Source organism: Aquarana catesbeiana, linkage group LG07 (genome assembly GCF_042186555.1).
Source record: "Aquarana catesbeiana isolate 2022-GZ linkage group LG07, ASM4218655v1, whole genome shotgun sequence".
NCBI lineage: Eukaryota > Metazoa > Chordata > Amphibia > Anura > Ranidae > Aquarana > Aquarana catesbeiana.
The window spans coordinates 44,802,119-44,819,334 of record NC_133330.1 but is presented as its reverse complement, the minus strand read 5'-3'; the positions used below and the strand labels follow the sequence as shown (position 1 = coordinate 44,819,334).

At 42.6% G+C, this 17,216-nt stretch overlaps 2 non-coding genes across 2 annotated transcripts; both read left to right on the top strand.

Moving 5' to 3' along the window:
• Positions 1 to 920: 920 nt before the first annotated feature.
• Positions 921 to 992, top strand: TRNAR-UCU (transfer RNA arginine (anticodon UCU)). The gene has a single exon. It is a non-coding gene; the product is annotated as a tRNA-Arg (tRNA).
• Positions 993 to 16,280: 15,288 nt separating this feature from the next.
• Positions 16,281 to 16,352, top strand: TRNAG-UCC (transfer RNA glycine (anticodon UCC)). Its single transcript has one exon. It is a non-coding gene; the product is annotated as a tRNA-Gly (tRNA).
• The last annotated feature ends 864 nt before the right edge of the window (positions 16,353 to 17,216 follow it).

The window sequence follows — 17,216 nt, the reverse complement described above, 5'->3', positions numbered from 1 at the left end:
TACAACAGCTGAAGGACTCTGTAGCTCTAGGTCACTCTACAAAATGGATCTGCATCTCTACATCACTTTAAGCGGAGTTCCGCCCAAAATTTTTTTTTTAAAGTCAGCAGCTACAAATACTGCTGACTTTTAAAATATGGACACTTACCTGTCCAGGGCGCCCGCGATGTCGGCACCCGAAGCCGATCTGTCGATTGGCTCTCGGGTCCTGCCGCCGCCATCTTCGGTAAGGGAATCAGGAAGTGAAGCCTTGCGGCTTCACTTCCCAGTTCGCTACTGCGCATGCGTGAGCCACACTGCGCAATCAGGATGGTCCCTGCTGTCTCTGGGACCCGTGTGTTTCCCAGCAGACAGCAGGGGGGAGGGGGGACGGGAGGAGGCGTAGACTCCTGCGGGAATCTATGCCCAGAAGTGGGTGCAAATACCTGTATTATACAGGTATCTGCACCCCCCACCCCCTGAAAGGTGCCAAATGTGACACCGGAGGGGGGAGGGTTCCAAAAAGCGGAGGTTCCATTTTTGTGTGAACCTCTGCTTTAAGAATATCATAACCCAAGGGGAAATATGGGCGGCTCAATGGGTAGGGTGGATGGAATGAGAACCATTCAGAGTCCCTCCCTACAGGGCAGAATAGGAAAGATTCATAACACTACAATATGGACCTGTATCTCCAGTTCCTTTAGGAAATTTAAAGCCGAATGAGCAAGAGGATAAAAAGCGGAACTTCCCTTTATAGGTGAAGTTCTGCTTTAAGATCGGGCAGCACAGAGGCTTAGTAGTTAGCACTTCTGCCTTGCAGCACTGGGGTGTTTGGATCATATCCTGACCAGGACACTGTCTGCATGGAGTCTACATGTTCTCCCTGTGTTTACCCTCCAGGTACTCCAGTTTCCTCCCACACCCTAAGGACATGCTACCTCGCGTTGGTGGTGCAGTGGTAAGCATAGCTGCTTTCTAAGCAGCTGACCCGGGTTCGATTCCCGGCCAACGCAATCTCACAAGATGGCTGCCTCACCTGGTAAGTGTTACCCCCCCCCTTCTTATAATAGCTGTATATACAATGTTCCCTCTACAACCTACCTACCATAGGGGCCATGCGATCGCTCCACAGAGAGCCAGAACGGGAATCTGTCAATGTACTATATATATTTTGGGGGATATTTATTATAGCAAAAAGTAAAAAATATTTCTTTTTTTTTTTCAAAATTGCCACTCTTTTTTTGTTTATAGCACAAAAAATAAAAATCGCATAGGTGGTCAAATACCACCAAAAGAAAGCTCCTGTGGGAAAAAAAGATGTCAATTTTGTTTGGGTTCAGCGTCGCACGACCGCACAAGTGTCAGTTAAAGCAACGCAGTGCCGAATCGCAAAGGGGGCTGAAGTGGTTAAAGTGTATTTTTTCCCAAAAAATTGCAGCTAAAAAAACGCTGCGCAAATACTGTGTGACATAAAAAATTGCATTGAATGCCTTCCCCCAGTGTGTCATTATCATAGGGACTCAAAATACATTGCAAAGCATTAAACAGAAAGTATAATGCATTTGCAGCAAGCACGTATTGTGATTTATCTCTTGCAAGCTGGCCCCTTTCACACTGGGGCGGTGGGGGCATCGGTGGTAAAGCGGCGCTATGTTTACCGTCATTTTAGCGGCGCTATTCGGCCGCTAGCGGGGCGGTTTTAACCCCCGCTAGTGGACCAAAAAGGGTTAAAACCGCCCGCAAAGCGCCGCTGCGGCAGCGCTATGCCGGCGGTATAGCCATGCTGCCCCATTGATTTCAATGGGCAGGAGCGGTTTAGGAGCAGCGCTTCTTCACCGCTCCAAAGATGCTGCTAGCAAGACTTTTTTTAGCGTCCTGACAGTGCACCGCTCCAGTGCGAAAGCCCCCGGGGCTTTCACATTGGAGAGACAGCAGCGGCTGTTCCAGGGCACTTTGCAGGCGCTATTTTTTGCGCTGCAGCGCCTGCAAAGTGCCCCAGTATGAAAGGGGTCTTATAATTGTTATTGTATTAAAGCACACCCGGCCAGCACCAGATATATTTTTTCATGTTGTTTGCATTAATGCTAATTAATTTGTAGGTCTAACCTTTCCAGGTATTTACATTGTATTGTACAAAAAAGTGGCAACCACACCAACCTATAACTAGGCTTTGCAGTAAGGTACACATGGAAGAGCAACACACATCACAAAAAAAAATATTTCCAAGCACACTTACCAGCCTGCCTGCAAAACAACCAAATTGACCCTGAAATAAATTAACTTTTTGATTATATTCTAATTGTATGAGATACACTTTATTGATTACAGGTTCATCTCTGGTCAAAACTTTTTTTTCTTTTTGTTATATATCAATAAAGTTGAATAAAAAATTATTATTTTTTTAAAGTGTAAGAAAAATATTTAAATTAAATAAAATAAAAATAAATTGTTTCTCAGACGTGCACAATTATTAAATCTTAACTTATTGGGTATCTACTCATCGTAACCTAATTTTTAATATTTTATAAAAAAAATAAATTAAATAGGTATTATATGGTGTTTGTGTGCACTAAAATGCATTTAAGTGTATTTTTCCCTGAAAATTTGCATTTAATAAACAGCTGCGCGAATATCGTGTGATAAAAAAATTTGGCAACAACCACCATTTAAATCTCCAAATCTCTATTTTCAGAAAATATATCATGTTTGGGTATTATAAGCCATTTTATTGCTAAAAACATGTTTACAAATTTGAATTTTTTTTGTCAGTTAGAAAAAAAATAAAAAAAATTAATAAATATTAACTTTTTGGGCTTCTATTTATTCATCTTAACCTCATGTTTTATATTTTATAAAAATAAAATAGGTATTACACGGTGTTTGTGTGCACTAAAATGCATTCAAGTGTATTTTTTCCCTGAAAATTTGCATTTAATAAACAGCTGCATGAATATTGTGTGACATAAAATATGGCAACAACCACCATTTAATTCTCCAGGGTCGCTTCTTTCAGAAAATATATCATGTTTGGCTATTACAAGCCATTTTTCTAGCTAAAAAACATGTTCATTTTAACAAATGTGTGAAATGTCAAAATTGTTCTGGGCAGCGAAGGGTTAACATGTTTACAAATTTGAATTCTTTGTCAGTTAGAAAAAGGTCATGTGACATGCCCATATATGGGCATGTCACATGTGACATGCCCATATATGGTCATGTCACATGTGACTTGATGATGTCACAGTGGGAGAATCCTGTTATAACCAGCTCTGGCAGGAGCTGGGCTCACTCTCAGACTTTCTCTTGTGTGGAAAGGACGTGAGTTCTGTTGCTCTGAGACACGTTGCTTATTATTTTATAATAGCGCGTTTTCATAGCGAGAGAAGTGCGATAAAGTCAGTGGATCTTCTGTTTATCATCAAAGGAGACCCAATTATGCAATCGAAAATGGTTGCAGCGGAAAACCAGTCCCCCGCACAGCCCAAAGCCCCTCATAGGGGGGTGTGTAAGGCTATCAGGCGGGGAATCAGGGCAGTTCTAAACACTGTCTGTATTCACCTAAAACCCAGACAGCGACACGCAGAAGGTATGTAGGATTTCATTCAATTAAAATGTAATAAAATGGGAGAGAATTCTATACTGGATACATTTTTATTATTCAAATATAATCTCAGCTCACTCCTTCAACTGGCAGTTGGGCAGTTGGGCAGCAGGAGACATGAATCAGGTGTGTGGGAGGAATGCCTAGATCTCATTGGCTGCCTGATGTAACTGACAAACACTTGTGTCCCATCACCAGTTTTAATTATGAATGCAATAGGAAAGTAATTATTCCCATCATCATTCTGCAAATTAATAATTATCCCAGTATTCTATATTTGGTTTTATTACATTAGTTATACAGAAGAGTTCTATCTGTCACATAACCTGGGATTGCTTCTAACTGACAAATTTCAAATAAAAAAAAAAAAAAAAACGACTATCTTCATGTACACTGCTGCTGGTAAACGGACATTTAGGATCAGTTGGGCGTTTTTTTCAGCTGCCCCTGAACTCTGCTCTGTTATCTTATCAGTACATGTACACGAGGGGGGGGGGGGCATTTATAGTCCTTTCTAAGCAGTTGAGTTTTGAAAATAAATTAACTTTTTGATTATATTCTAATTTTATGAGATACACTTTATTGATTACAGGTTTATCTCTGGTCAAAACTTTTTTTTTCTTTTTGTAATATATCAATAAAGTTGAATAAAAAAATATTATTTTTTTAAAGTGTAAAAAAATATATTTAAATGAAATAAAATAAAAATAAATTGTTTCTCAGACGTGCACAATTATTAAATCTTGATTTATTGGGTATCTAGTTGCTCATCGTAACCTAATTTTTTATATTTTATAAAAAAAAATAGGTATTATATGGTGTTTGTTTGCACTAAAATGCATTTAAGTGTATTTTTCCCTGAAAATTTGCATTTAATAAACAGCTGCGCGAATATTGTGTGATATAAAATATGGCAACAACCACCATTTAAATTTCCAAATCTCTATTTTCAGAAAATATATCATGTTTGGGTACTATAAGCTGTTTTCTTGCTAAAAAACATGATTGATTTAACAAGTGTGTGAGAAATGTCCAAATTGTCCCTGGCAGTGAAGGGTTAACATGTTTACAAATTAGAATTTTTTTTTGTCAGTTAGAAAAAAAAAAAAGTCATGTGATATGACCATATTCATATTTGAATTTTTTTGTCAGTTGGAAAAAATAAAAAAATTATTAGATCTTGACTTTTTGGGCATCTATTCATCTTAACCTCATGTTTTATATTTTATAAAAATAAAATAGGTATTACACAGTGTTTGTGTGCACTAAAATGCATTCAAGTGTATTTTTTCCCTGAAAATTTGCATTTAATAAACAGCTGCGTGAATATCGTGTGACATAAAATATGGCAACAACCACCATTTAATTCTCCAGGGTCACTGCTTTCAGAAAATATATCATGTTTGGCTATTATAAGCCATTTTTCTAGCTAAAAAAACATGTTCATTTTAACAAGTGTGTGAGAAATGTCAAAATTGTCCTGGGCAGCAAAGGGTTAACATGTTTACAAATTTGAATTCTTTGTCAGTTAGAAAAAAAAAAAAAAAAAGGTCATGTGACATGCCCATATATGGTCATCCCACTTGATGATGTCACAGTGGGAGAGTCCTGATATAAGGAGCTCTGGCAGGAGCTGGGCTCACTCACAGAATTTCTCTTGTGTGGAAACGACGTGAGTTCTGTTGCTCTGAGACACGTTGCTTATTATTTTATAATAGCGCGTTTTCATAGCGAGAGAAGTGCGATAAAGTCAGCGGATCTTCTGTTTATCATCAAAGGAGACCCAATTATGCAATCGAAAATGGTTGCAGCGGAAAACCAGCCCCCCGCACAGCCCAAAGCCCCTCGTAGGGGGGTGTGTAAGGCTATCAGGCGGGGGGTCAGGGCAGTTTTAAACACTGTGTGCATTCACCTAAAACCCAGACAGAGACACACAGAAGGTATATAGGATTTCATTCAATTATAATGTAATAAACTGGAGAGAATTCTATACTGGATACATTTTTATTATTCAAATATAATCTCATCTCACTCCTTCAACTGGCAGTTGGGCAGCAGGAGACATGAATCAGGTGTGTGGGAGGAATGCCTAGATCTCATTGGCTGCCTGATGTAACTGACAAACACTTGTGTCCCATCACCAGTTTTAATTATAAATGCAAAATCAAAGTAATTCTTCCCATCATCATTCTGCTAATTAATAATTATCCCAGTATTCTATATTTGGTTTTATTACAGTAGCTATACAGAAGAGTTCTATCTGTCACATGACCTGGGATTGCTTCTAACTGACAAATTAAAAAAAAAAAAAACGACTGTCTTCATGTACACTGCTGCTGGTAAACGGACGTTTAGGATCAGTTGGGCATTTTTTTCAGCTGCCCCTGAACTCTGCTCTGTTATCTTATCAGTACATGTACACGAGGGGGGGGCATTTATAGTCCTTTCTAAGCAGTTGAGTTTTCAAGCATTTTTTGGAAAGCAAAAAAAAATGCGATGTTCAGAGCTATTTGAAATGCCAAATGCCTGTAACAGCTTGTAATTGCGGTAACTTGTGTTTAGCTGCGATTCGTTTACAGGTGTTTGTGCGGCAAAAGGGACATTTTTTAAATGTCGGTTACTATCTGTCAAGGTTTTCAAACATCCCGTGTACATTAGGGGCCGGTTCACACCAGAGAAACGCAGTCCGGATGAGTTCCAGGTGCTTTTCTGCATGCATGTTTTTGATGTGTTTTTGATGCAGTCCAGTGCATTTTTTTCTCCCTTTTTATACTTAACCTTAACCCTTTCATGACTAAGCCTATTTTTGACATTTGGTGTTTACAAGATAAAATCTGTACACAAAAAACAGAGAGGTGGGGGGGGTTTTGGGACTTTAAATGAGACATGCAGCTGGAAAGGTGACACAACATGGTAATGATATGAATATCTGATAATTGCACCATAAATGCGACCGCATCGTATTGCATAGTAATGAATGCATAAACAGTAAATTATAATAAATCAAGGAAACTTTATTTCATAGTAAGGTATATATTATTGAAACATCATAAAACAACATAATGGCATAGCAGCCCATTATGGTCATCATGGTACCATAGTAAGAATTCATCAGACTAATATTTGCATATGACTGCATCATAGTATTAATAATGTCTGATGAATGGACCACATTTGTGACCAAATAGCTTGCATGTATACAGAGTAAGAGAGTATGACATATGAATAAATATTCCATAAATATGAACCAAAATAACAAGGTGACCCATCAACATAGCAGCACGATGTAGAACGCAATGGTGAGATAAAAACAATTCAATTTTGAAGTTGTGTGTCTTCACAGTAATATAATAGCATAGCAGTTGGTGGAATCCAAACGGCATAATCTGGTAGAAATGTAGAGGGGCTGTTAATGTGAATAGCATCTAAGAGCTCTACGCGTTTCATGGATCTTTCCAATCTTCAGGAGCAGATGCAATGTAAATGTCTATAAAAGATATTTAAGGAAATTCTCAAGGGCTGATCACAGGGCAGGTAGAGAAAATTGTTGTAATATGATCTTAAAGTAGCAATGATGGTTAGAAACCATAAAAGGTTACTTACAAGGAACCTAAGTAGATGGGTGGAGGGCACCGAGGGTGTGAGCCTGTCAGGGATAAAAGTCAAACAACCCCGGGAGCTGAGGCGGTACCTAAAGGGCGACTTTGTGAGGAATTGTTGAAAGTGAAAATCACATCTTCATGTTCTAAAAGGATGAGAATACTAAAAGTGACTATAGAGTGAAATAAATCTGAAGTAGAATAATTAGCATTGAGAAAGTGTGTGTGAATACCAGACTAAACCAAAGGGTATAGCGGTTGCAGTATTGAGAGAAAACAGAGGAAACAGTGAAAATTGTACAAATAAGTGATAATGTAATGACCGAACAGGGAGAATATAGTGAGGAGGAATAGAGTTGCATGTATATGCCTGTGCCATAGGAAAGAGTGTAACAACATTAGTGGAGGCCAAAAGAAGCCATAGTATTACCTGAGATTCCCAGAACACCAAAATGCCAGCTGAGTGGCCACCGGTAGGAAGTGTTTAGCGGGGAATGTGTATCCATTTAGGGGGAATATATATAGGTTAGAGTGCCGCCAATAGGTAACCGCCAACGCCACTTGGGCGGCTAAAATAAAGAAGGGTGACAGCTGTCGGAGCCGAACCAAGCCAGCCCGCAGCCGGCGCTTCTTATAGACGCTTGGATGGATGGCACACAGTGTCGACGTGATGGCGTCATCACGATGTCACATGCACGAAACTGGGAACGTGGCGTCGATGCGTGATGGGAAGTCCGCCCCAACCCCCACGTGACAAGGGAGGGGGAGGGCTCCCAGCACGCATCGCAGCTCCCGGGATTGCGAACCCCGGCAAGGAGACCCACCCAAAGGCCGACCACACCCCCCACACAGGGTATTGTCCGCAAGGAGGTATAAACGAGTCAAGGTTTAAAATGGTAATATAGGTACTAAATAAATACCTGTCTCTGGGAAGAAGCTTCAAAAAGGAAGAGAATTGTAGCCAAAAGTTTTAAATCATACAGGTACAAATGATGGAAGATGCCAAAATAATAGAAGTTATGATAAAACCTACGATCCTATCCACAGTAAAATTAAAAACCTTACTCAAAAAGTATAAGCCTAAATAGCACTTACATTGAATGCCACCAGTAAAAGTAATAAATATAAAAGGTAGCATGCATGTCTCCATCCCTGATATTTTGAAAAAAAGAAAACTAACTAAATGGGACTTTATATGAGGACATTTACAAAAATGTACCTCCATCCCCAAAATGCATACAAAAAACAGAGAGGTGGGGGGTTTTGGGACTTTAAATGAGACATGCAGCTGGAAAGGTGACACAACATGGTAATGATATGAATATCTGATAATTGCACCATAAGTGCGACCGCATCGTATTGCATAGTAATGAATGCATAAACAGTAAATTATAATAAATCAAGGAAACTTTATTTCATAGTAAGGTATATATTATTGAAACATCATAAAACAACATAATGGCATAGCAGCCCATTATGGTCATCATGGTACCATAGTAAGAATTAATCAGACTAATATTTGCATATGACTGCATCATAGTATTAATAATGTCTGATGAATGGACCACATTTGTGACCAAATAGCTTGCATGTATACAAAGTAAGAGAGTATGACATATGAATAAATATTCCATAAATATGAACCAAAATAACAAGGTGACCCATCAACATAGCAGCACGATGTGGAACGAAATGGTGAGATAAAAACAATTCAATTCAATTCAATTGTTTTTATCTCACCATTGCGTTCCACATCGTGCTGCTATGTTGATGGGTCATCTTGTTATTTTGGTTCATATTTATGGAATATTTATTCATATGTCATACTCTCTTACTCTGTATACATGCAAGCTATTTGGTCACAAATGTGGTCCATTCATCAGACATTATTAATACTATGATGCAGTCATATGCAAATATTAGTCTGATGAATTCTTACTATGGTACCATGATGACCATAATGGGCTGCTATGCCATTATGTTGTTTTATGATGTTTCAATAATATATACCTTACTATGAAATAAAGTTTCCTTGATTTATTATAATTTACTGTTTATGCATTCATTACTATGCAATACGATGCGGTCGCATTTATGGTGCAATTATCAGATATTCATATCATTACCATGTTGTGTCACCTTTCCAGCTGCATGTCTCATTTAAAGTCCCAAAACCCCCCCACCTCTCTGTTTTTTGTATTCCTTTTTTAGGGATGGAGGTACATTTTTGTAAATGTCCTCATATAAAGTCCCATTTAGTTAGTTTTCTTTTTTTCAAAATATCAGGGATGGAGACATGCATGCTACCTTTTATATTTATTACTTTTACTGGTGGCATTCAATGTAAGTGCTATTTAGGCTTATACTTTTTGAGTAAGGTTTTTAATTTTACTGTGGATAGGATCGTAGGTTTTATCATAACTTCTATTATTTTGGCATCTTCCATCATTAGTACCTGTATGATTTAAAACTTTTGGCTACAATTCTCTTCCTTTTTGAGGCTTCTTCCCAGAGACAGGTATTTATTTAGTACCTATATTACCATTTTAAACCTTGACTCGTTTATACCTCCTTGCGGACAATACCCTGTGTGGGGGGTGTGGTCGGCCTTTGGGTGGGTCTCCTTGCCGGGGTTCGCAATCCCGGGAGCTGCGATGCGTGCTGGGAGCCCTCCCCCTCCCTTGTCACGTGGGGGTTGGGGCGGACTTCCCATCACGCATCGACGCCACGTTCCCAGTTTCGTGCGTGTGACGTCGTGATGACGCCATCACGTCGACACTGTGTGCCGTCCATCCAAGCGTCTATAAGAAGCGCCGGCTGCGGGCTGGCTTGGTTCGGCTCCGACAGCTGTCACCCTTCTTTATTTTAGCCGCCCACGTGGCGTTGGCGGTTACCTATTGGCGGCACTCTAACCTATATATATTCCCCCTAAATGGATACACATTCCCCGCTAAACACTTCCTACTGGTGGCCACTCAGCTGGCATTTTGGTGTTCTGGGAATCTCAGGTAATACTATGGCTTCTTTTGGCCTCCACTAATGTTGTTACACTCTTTCCTATGGCACAGGCATATACATGCAACTCTATTCCTCCTCACTATATTCCCCCTGTTCGGTCATTACATTATCACTTATTTGTACAATTTTCACTGTTTCCTCTGTTTTCTCTCAATACTGCAACCGCTATACCCTTTGGTTTAGTCTGGTATTCACACACACTTTCTCAATGCTAATTATTCTACTTCAGATTTATTTCACTCTATAGTCACTTTTAGTATTCTCATCCTTTTAGAACATGAAGATGTGATTTTCACTTTCAACAATTCCTCACAAAGTCGCCCTTTAGGTACCGCCTCAGCTCCCGGGGTTGTTTGACTTTTATCCCTGACAGGCTCACACCCTCGGTGCCCTCCACCCATCTACTTAGGTTCCTTGTAAGTAACCTTTTATGGTTTCTAACCATCATTGCTACTTTAAGATCATATTACAACAATTTTCTCTACCTGCCCTGTGATCAGCCCCTGAGAATTTCCTTAAATATCTTTTATAGACATTTACACTGCATCTGCTCCTGAAGATTGGAAAGATCCATGAAACGCGTAGAGCTCTTAGATGCTATTCACATTAACAGCCCCTCTACATTTCTACCAGATTATGCCGTTTGGATTCCACCAACTGCTATGCTATTATATTACTGTGAAGACACACAACTTCAAAATTGAATTGTTTTTATCTCACCATTGCGTTCTACATCGTGCTGCTATGTTGATGGGTCACCTTGTTATTTTGGTTCATATTTATGGAATATTTATTCATATGTCATACTCTCTTACTCTGTATACATGCAAGCTATTTGGTCACAAATGTGGTCCATTCATCAGACATTATTAATACTATGATGCAGTCATATGCAAATATTAGTCTGATGAATTCTTACTATGGTACCATGATGACCATAATGGGCTGCTATGCCATTATGTTGTTTTATGATGTTTCAATAATATATACCTTACTATGAAATAAAGTTTCCTTGATTTATTATAATTTACTGTTTATGCATTCATTACTATGCAATACGATGCGGTCGCATTTATGGTGCAATTATCAGATATTCATATCATTACCATGTTGTGTCACCTTTCCAGCTGCATGTCTCATTTAAAGTCCCAAAACCCCCCCCCACCTCTCTGTTTTTTGTATGCATTTTGGGGATGGAGGTACATTTTTGTAAATGTCCTCATATAAAGTCCCATTTAGTTAGTTTTCTTTTTTTCAAGATAAAATCTGTATTTTTTGCTAGAAAATTACTTAGAGCCCCCAAACATTATATATATTTTTTAGCAGAGAATCTAGAGAATAAAATGGCGATTGTTGCAATATTTTACATCACACGGTATTTGTGTAGCGGTGTTTTAAACGCAATTTTTTGGGAAAAGGGACACTTTCATGAATTAAAAAAAAAAAAACAAACAGTAAAGTTAGCCCAATTGTTTTGTATAATGTGAAAGATGATGTTGCGCTGAGTAAATAGGTACCAAACACGTCACATGTCATATAATTTGATGTTGTACAAAGAAAAATATATGAAATGTAGTTGAAAGTGCTAAATCTAAATTCCTCTCTTTTTTTTTTTTTAAGATGTTTGCAGTATTTACTGCAGACAAGGCTCACACGGCAGGCCTGTCGATCATCAGATTGGGACACCGCCAAAAAGTGACATTCAAATTGAGACTCCACCAGAGTGCGACCGTGACATGGCCACTCCACCAGAGTGCAACCTAGACATGGCCACTCCACCAGAGTGCGACCGTGACATGGCCACTCCACCAGAGTGCGACCGTGACATGGCCACTCCACCAGAGTGCGACCGTGACATGGCCACTCCACCAGAGTGCGACCGTGACATGGCCACTCCACCAGAGTGCAACCTAGACATGGCCACTCCACCAGAGTGCGACCGTGACATGGCCACTCCACCAGAGTGCGACCGTGACATGGCCACTCCACCAGAGTGCGACCGTGACATGGCCACTCCATCAGAGTGCAACCTAGACATGGCCACTCCACCAGAGTGCGACCGTGACATGGCCACTCCACCAGAGTGCGACCGTGACATGGCCACTCCACCAGAGTGCGACCGTGACATGGCCACTCCACCAGAGTGCGACCGTGACATGGCCACTCCACCAGAGTGCAACCTAGACATGGCCACTCCACCAGAGTGCGACCGTGACATGGCCACTCCACCAGAGTGCGACCGTGATATGGTCACTCCACCAGAGTGTGACCGTGACATGGCCACTCCACCAGAGTGCAACCTAGACATGGCCACTCCACCAGAGTGCGACCGTGACATGGCCACTCCACCAGAGTGCGACCGTGACATGGCCACTCCACCAGAGTGCGACCGTGACATGGCCACTCCATCAGAGTGCAACCTAGACATGGCCACTCCACCAGAGTGCAACCTAGACATGGCCACTCCACCAGAGTGCGACCGTGACATGGCCACTCCACCAGAGTGCGACCGTGACATGGCCACTCCACCAGAGTGCGACCGTGACATGGCCACTCCACCAGAGTGCGACCGTGACATGGCCACTCCACCAGAGTGCAACCTAGACATGGCCACTCCACCAGAGTGCGACCGTGACATGGCCACTCCACCAGAGTGCGACCGTGACATGGCCACTCCACCAGAGTGCGACCGTGACATGGTCACTCCACCAGAGTGTGACCGTGACATGGCCACTCCACCAGAGTGCGATCTCGACATGGCCACTCCACCAGAGTGCGACCTCGACATGGCCACTGCACCAGAGTGCTACCTCGACATGGCCACTCCACCAGAGTGCGACCTCGACATGGCCACTCCACCAGAGTGCGACCGTGACATGGCCACTCCACTAGAGTGCGACCGTGACATGGCCACTCCACCAGAGTGCGACGGTGACATGGCCACTCCACCAGAGTGCGACCGTGACATGACCACTCCACCAGAGTGCGACTTCCACATGGAGAATCCACCAGCGTGCAACGTTCATGTTGATACTCCACCAAAATTCCAGGGGAATGTCTCCAGTGAAGATGGGGGCAAGGTTACAAGAAAAGATAGGCAGATATTAGTGGTAGGGGATTCAGTTATTGGAAGGATACAGAGGGTGATCTGTCCCAAAGACCGGTATCGCCGAACAGTATGTTGTTTACCGGGCGCTCGGGTTCGGAACATTGTAGATTGCATGGACAGATTGTTGGATGGGGCTGGAGTGGACCCAGCTGTCATGGTATATATCGGTACCAATGACAAAGTTCGAGAAAGATGGAGCGCCCTACAAAATGATTTCAAGGACTTAGGGGCTATATTGAAGAAAAGGTCCCCCAAGGCAATATTTTTAGAAATACTGCCTGTACCTCGAGCCACACCAGAGAGGCAGCAGGAGCTTATGGTACTTAACAAATGGCTGAGGAACTGGTGCAGGGAGGAGGGGTTTGGGTTCATGGAGAACTGGACTGACTTTTCGGCAAATTACCGGCTCTATAGCAGGGACGGACTGCACTTAAATGAGCAGGGTGCCACTCTATTGGGAGAGAAGATGACCAAAAAGCTGGAAGAAATGCAGGTTGATGCGCCACCAGAATGTGAAGCTCACATTGAGAACCCACCAGAATGTGATTCTCACGCTGAGACTAACCCAGAATGTGACGTTGAAGATGCAAAAAACAGGAAGATACTGGTGGTAGGGGACTCAGTTATTGGAAGGATACAGAGGGCGATCTGTCACAAAGACCGGTATCGCCGAACAGTATGTTGTTTACCGGACGCTCGGGTTCGGAACATTGTAGATTGCATGGACAGATTGTTGGATGGGGCTGGAGAGAACCCAGCTGTCATGATACATATTGGAACTAACGACAAAGTTAGAGGAAGATGGGGCGCCCTAAAAAATGATTTCAGGGACTTAGGGACTATATTGAAGAAAAGGACCTCCAAGGCAGTATTTTCAGAAATACTGCCTGTACCTGGAGCCACACCAGAGAGGCAGCAGGAGCTTAGGGAGCTTAACATGTGGCTGAGGAACTATTGCTGGGAGGAGGGGTTTGGCTTCATGGCGAACTGGGCTGACTTTTCAGTCGGTTACCATCTTTATAGCATTGATGGATTGCACCTAAATAGGAGGGGTGCAGCTTTTTTGGGAATGAAGATGGCCAAAACATTGGAAGAAATTTTAAACTAGGAGATGAGGAGGAGGGATCAGAAGATGATTTGCTAGTGAACATGAGGAAGAAGACCTTCAAATCAAGCCATCATCACCGGAGTCCACTACGTCATCACTCTCTTGAAAGATTCTCATCAGCTCCTTTCTTCAAGAGAGCAATACCACCAGCTATCTTTACCAACAAAAAGTCTAAGGAACCCTCCCAGGGACCAGGCACGGCTGTACCAACACAGGTCCCCACACTGGTGGCGCCTGCCTATCCATTAAACAGATGGTCTTCCCATCAGCCCTCCCAAAGACCAGGTACAGCTGTACCGACACAGGTCCCCACACCGGTGACAGCTGCCACTTCAGTAAATAGAGGATCTTCCCATCAGCCCTCCCAGGGACCAGGTGCGGCTCGAAGAAACATCCATGACCTTTTGGCATCTGCCATCTCAGCTATCTTGAGAAATGGTAATCGGCCCTCCCAGGGACCAGGTATGACTGTACCAAGACAGATCTCTGCACCAACGCTTCTACTGAGATCACCTAAAAGTTTCCAATTTTTCAGCCACGTTTTTTACACCTACTTTATATTTTTTACTTGTTCCCATTCACATAGCATAACTTTAAGAAACCCCATGGAAAAAAAAAAAGCATGGCCACCCAAAATCCAGACCCCCTCCTAAGCACACATCCTGACAGGCCAGGAAAGGGGGGGGAGGGGGGTGAGCATACACCGCGCCCTCCTCTCCTCGCCCATACCAGTCACATGACCTCAAAATAAAGAGGTGCCTTGTCAGGGGGGAGGGGGGTTCCCCTTTGCAAGGTCCACTCCCCATGTTGAGGGCACGTGGCCTGGTATGGCTCATGAGTGGAGGGGGTGCACGCTCATCCCCCCCTTTCCTGACCTGCCAGGCTGCATGCTCGGCTGGGGTTCTGGTATCAGATTTGTAGGAGCCATGTTTTTGTCATTTTTCACACGTGATTCCCTCTTTAAAGGTGAGCAGCAAACTTTACAATTATTATTAAGTTTTATTCTGTGAATGAGAACATGTAACAGATATAAAGTAGGTATTATCCCAATATGGCTGCAAAAGTCGAAATACCTTTTAGGTGAGCGTCAAAGAAGTAGCGCTGGTGCCCCATTCAAGTGGTCACCATTCAGATGCCCATAAAAACACCAGAGGCCGGCCAACAGACCTGGGCACATTAGGTGGAGACAATCATAGACAATGATAATGGACTATCAGGGCATCCTTGTTGCCCAATCCACCATACTGGGAATGGACTCTCTACCATCTATGAAGAGCCAGGCTTCCACATTCAAGTGGGTTGTCCTGTCCCTGCCTGTCTACATTTCAGGTTACACCCATGGCTAGCTTATGTCCTCTTATATAAGACAGAGCTTATCCATGGAGTAGAGACACTATACAGACCAGAGGACATGTATTTGTCCCATTCCACACGAAGAACATCACCAATATTGGAGAAGTGACCACTGAGGCCTGCAACAGCTGAAGGACCCAAGGGGAAATATGGACAGCTCAATGGGTACGGTGGATGGAATGAGAACCATTCAGAGTCCCTCCCTACAGGACAGAATATGAAAGATTCATAACACTACAATATGGACCTGTATCTCTAGTTCCTTTAAGAAATTTAAAGCCGAATGAGCAAGAGGATGAAAAGCGGAACTTCCCTTTATAGATGGAGTTCTGCTTTAAGATCGGGCAGCACAGAGGCTTAGTAGTTAGCACTTCTGCCTTGCAGCACTGGAGTGTTTGGATCATATCCTGACCAATACACTGTCTGCATGGAGTCTGCATGTTCTCCCTGTGTTTGCGTGGGTTTCCTCCGGGTACTCCGGTTTCCTCCCACACCCTAAAGACATGCTATCTCGCGTTGGTGGTGCAGTGGTAAGCATAGCTGCTTTCCAAGCAGCTGACCCGGGTTCGATTCCCGGCCAACGCAATCTCACAACATGGCTGCCTCACCTGGTAAGTGTTATCCCCCCCTTCTTATAATAGCTGTATATACAATGTTCCCTCTACAACCTACCTACCATAGGGGCCATGCGATCGCTCCACAGAAAGCTAGAACGGGGATCTGTCAATGTACTATATATAAATATATATATTTTTTGGGGGATATTTATTATAGCAAAAAGTAAAAAATATTGCTTTTTTTTTTTTCAAAATTGCCACTCTTTTTTTGTTTATAGCGCAAAAAATAAAAATGGCAGAGGTGGTCAAATACCACCAAAAGAAAGCTCCTGTGGGAAAAAAAAGGATGTCAATTTTGTTTGGGTACAGTGTCGCACGACCGCACAAGTGTCAGTTAAAGCAACGCAGTGCCGAATCGCAAAAAAATGGCCTGGTCATTAACCACTTGCCGACCACCTCACGCCGATATACGTCGGCAGAATGGCACGGGCAGGCAGAATTACGTACCCATACGTGATCTGCCTCCCGCGGGCGGGGGTCCGATCAGACCCCCCCGGTGCCCGAGGCAGTCGGCTTGTGACTGGGAGCGTTGAGAGGTGAGGGGGAGACCATCCCTTCGTGGCCCCCCCCTCGCGATCGCTCCCAGCCAATGAGAATCTTCCTTTGCTGCTGTATGCTAAACAGCAGCAAAGGAAATTATGTCATCTCTCCTCGGCTCGGTATTTTCCGTTCCGGCGCCGAGGAGAGAAGACATCACTGTGAGTGTAAAACACAGACACACACAGTAGAACATGCCTGCCCAGCCCACTCAAGTGCAGTATCGATCGATCACTGTCACTTACAAAACACTAAACACATAACTGCAGCGTTCACAGACTCAGGCCTGATCCCT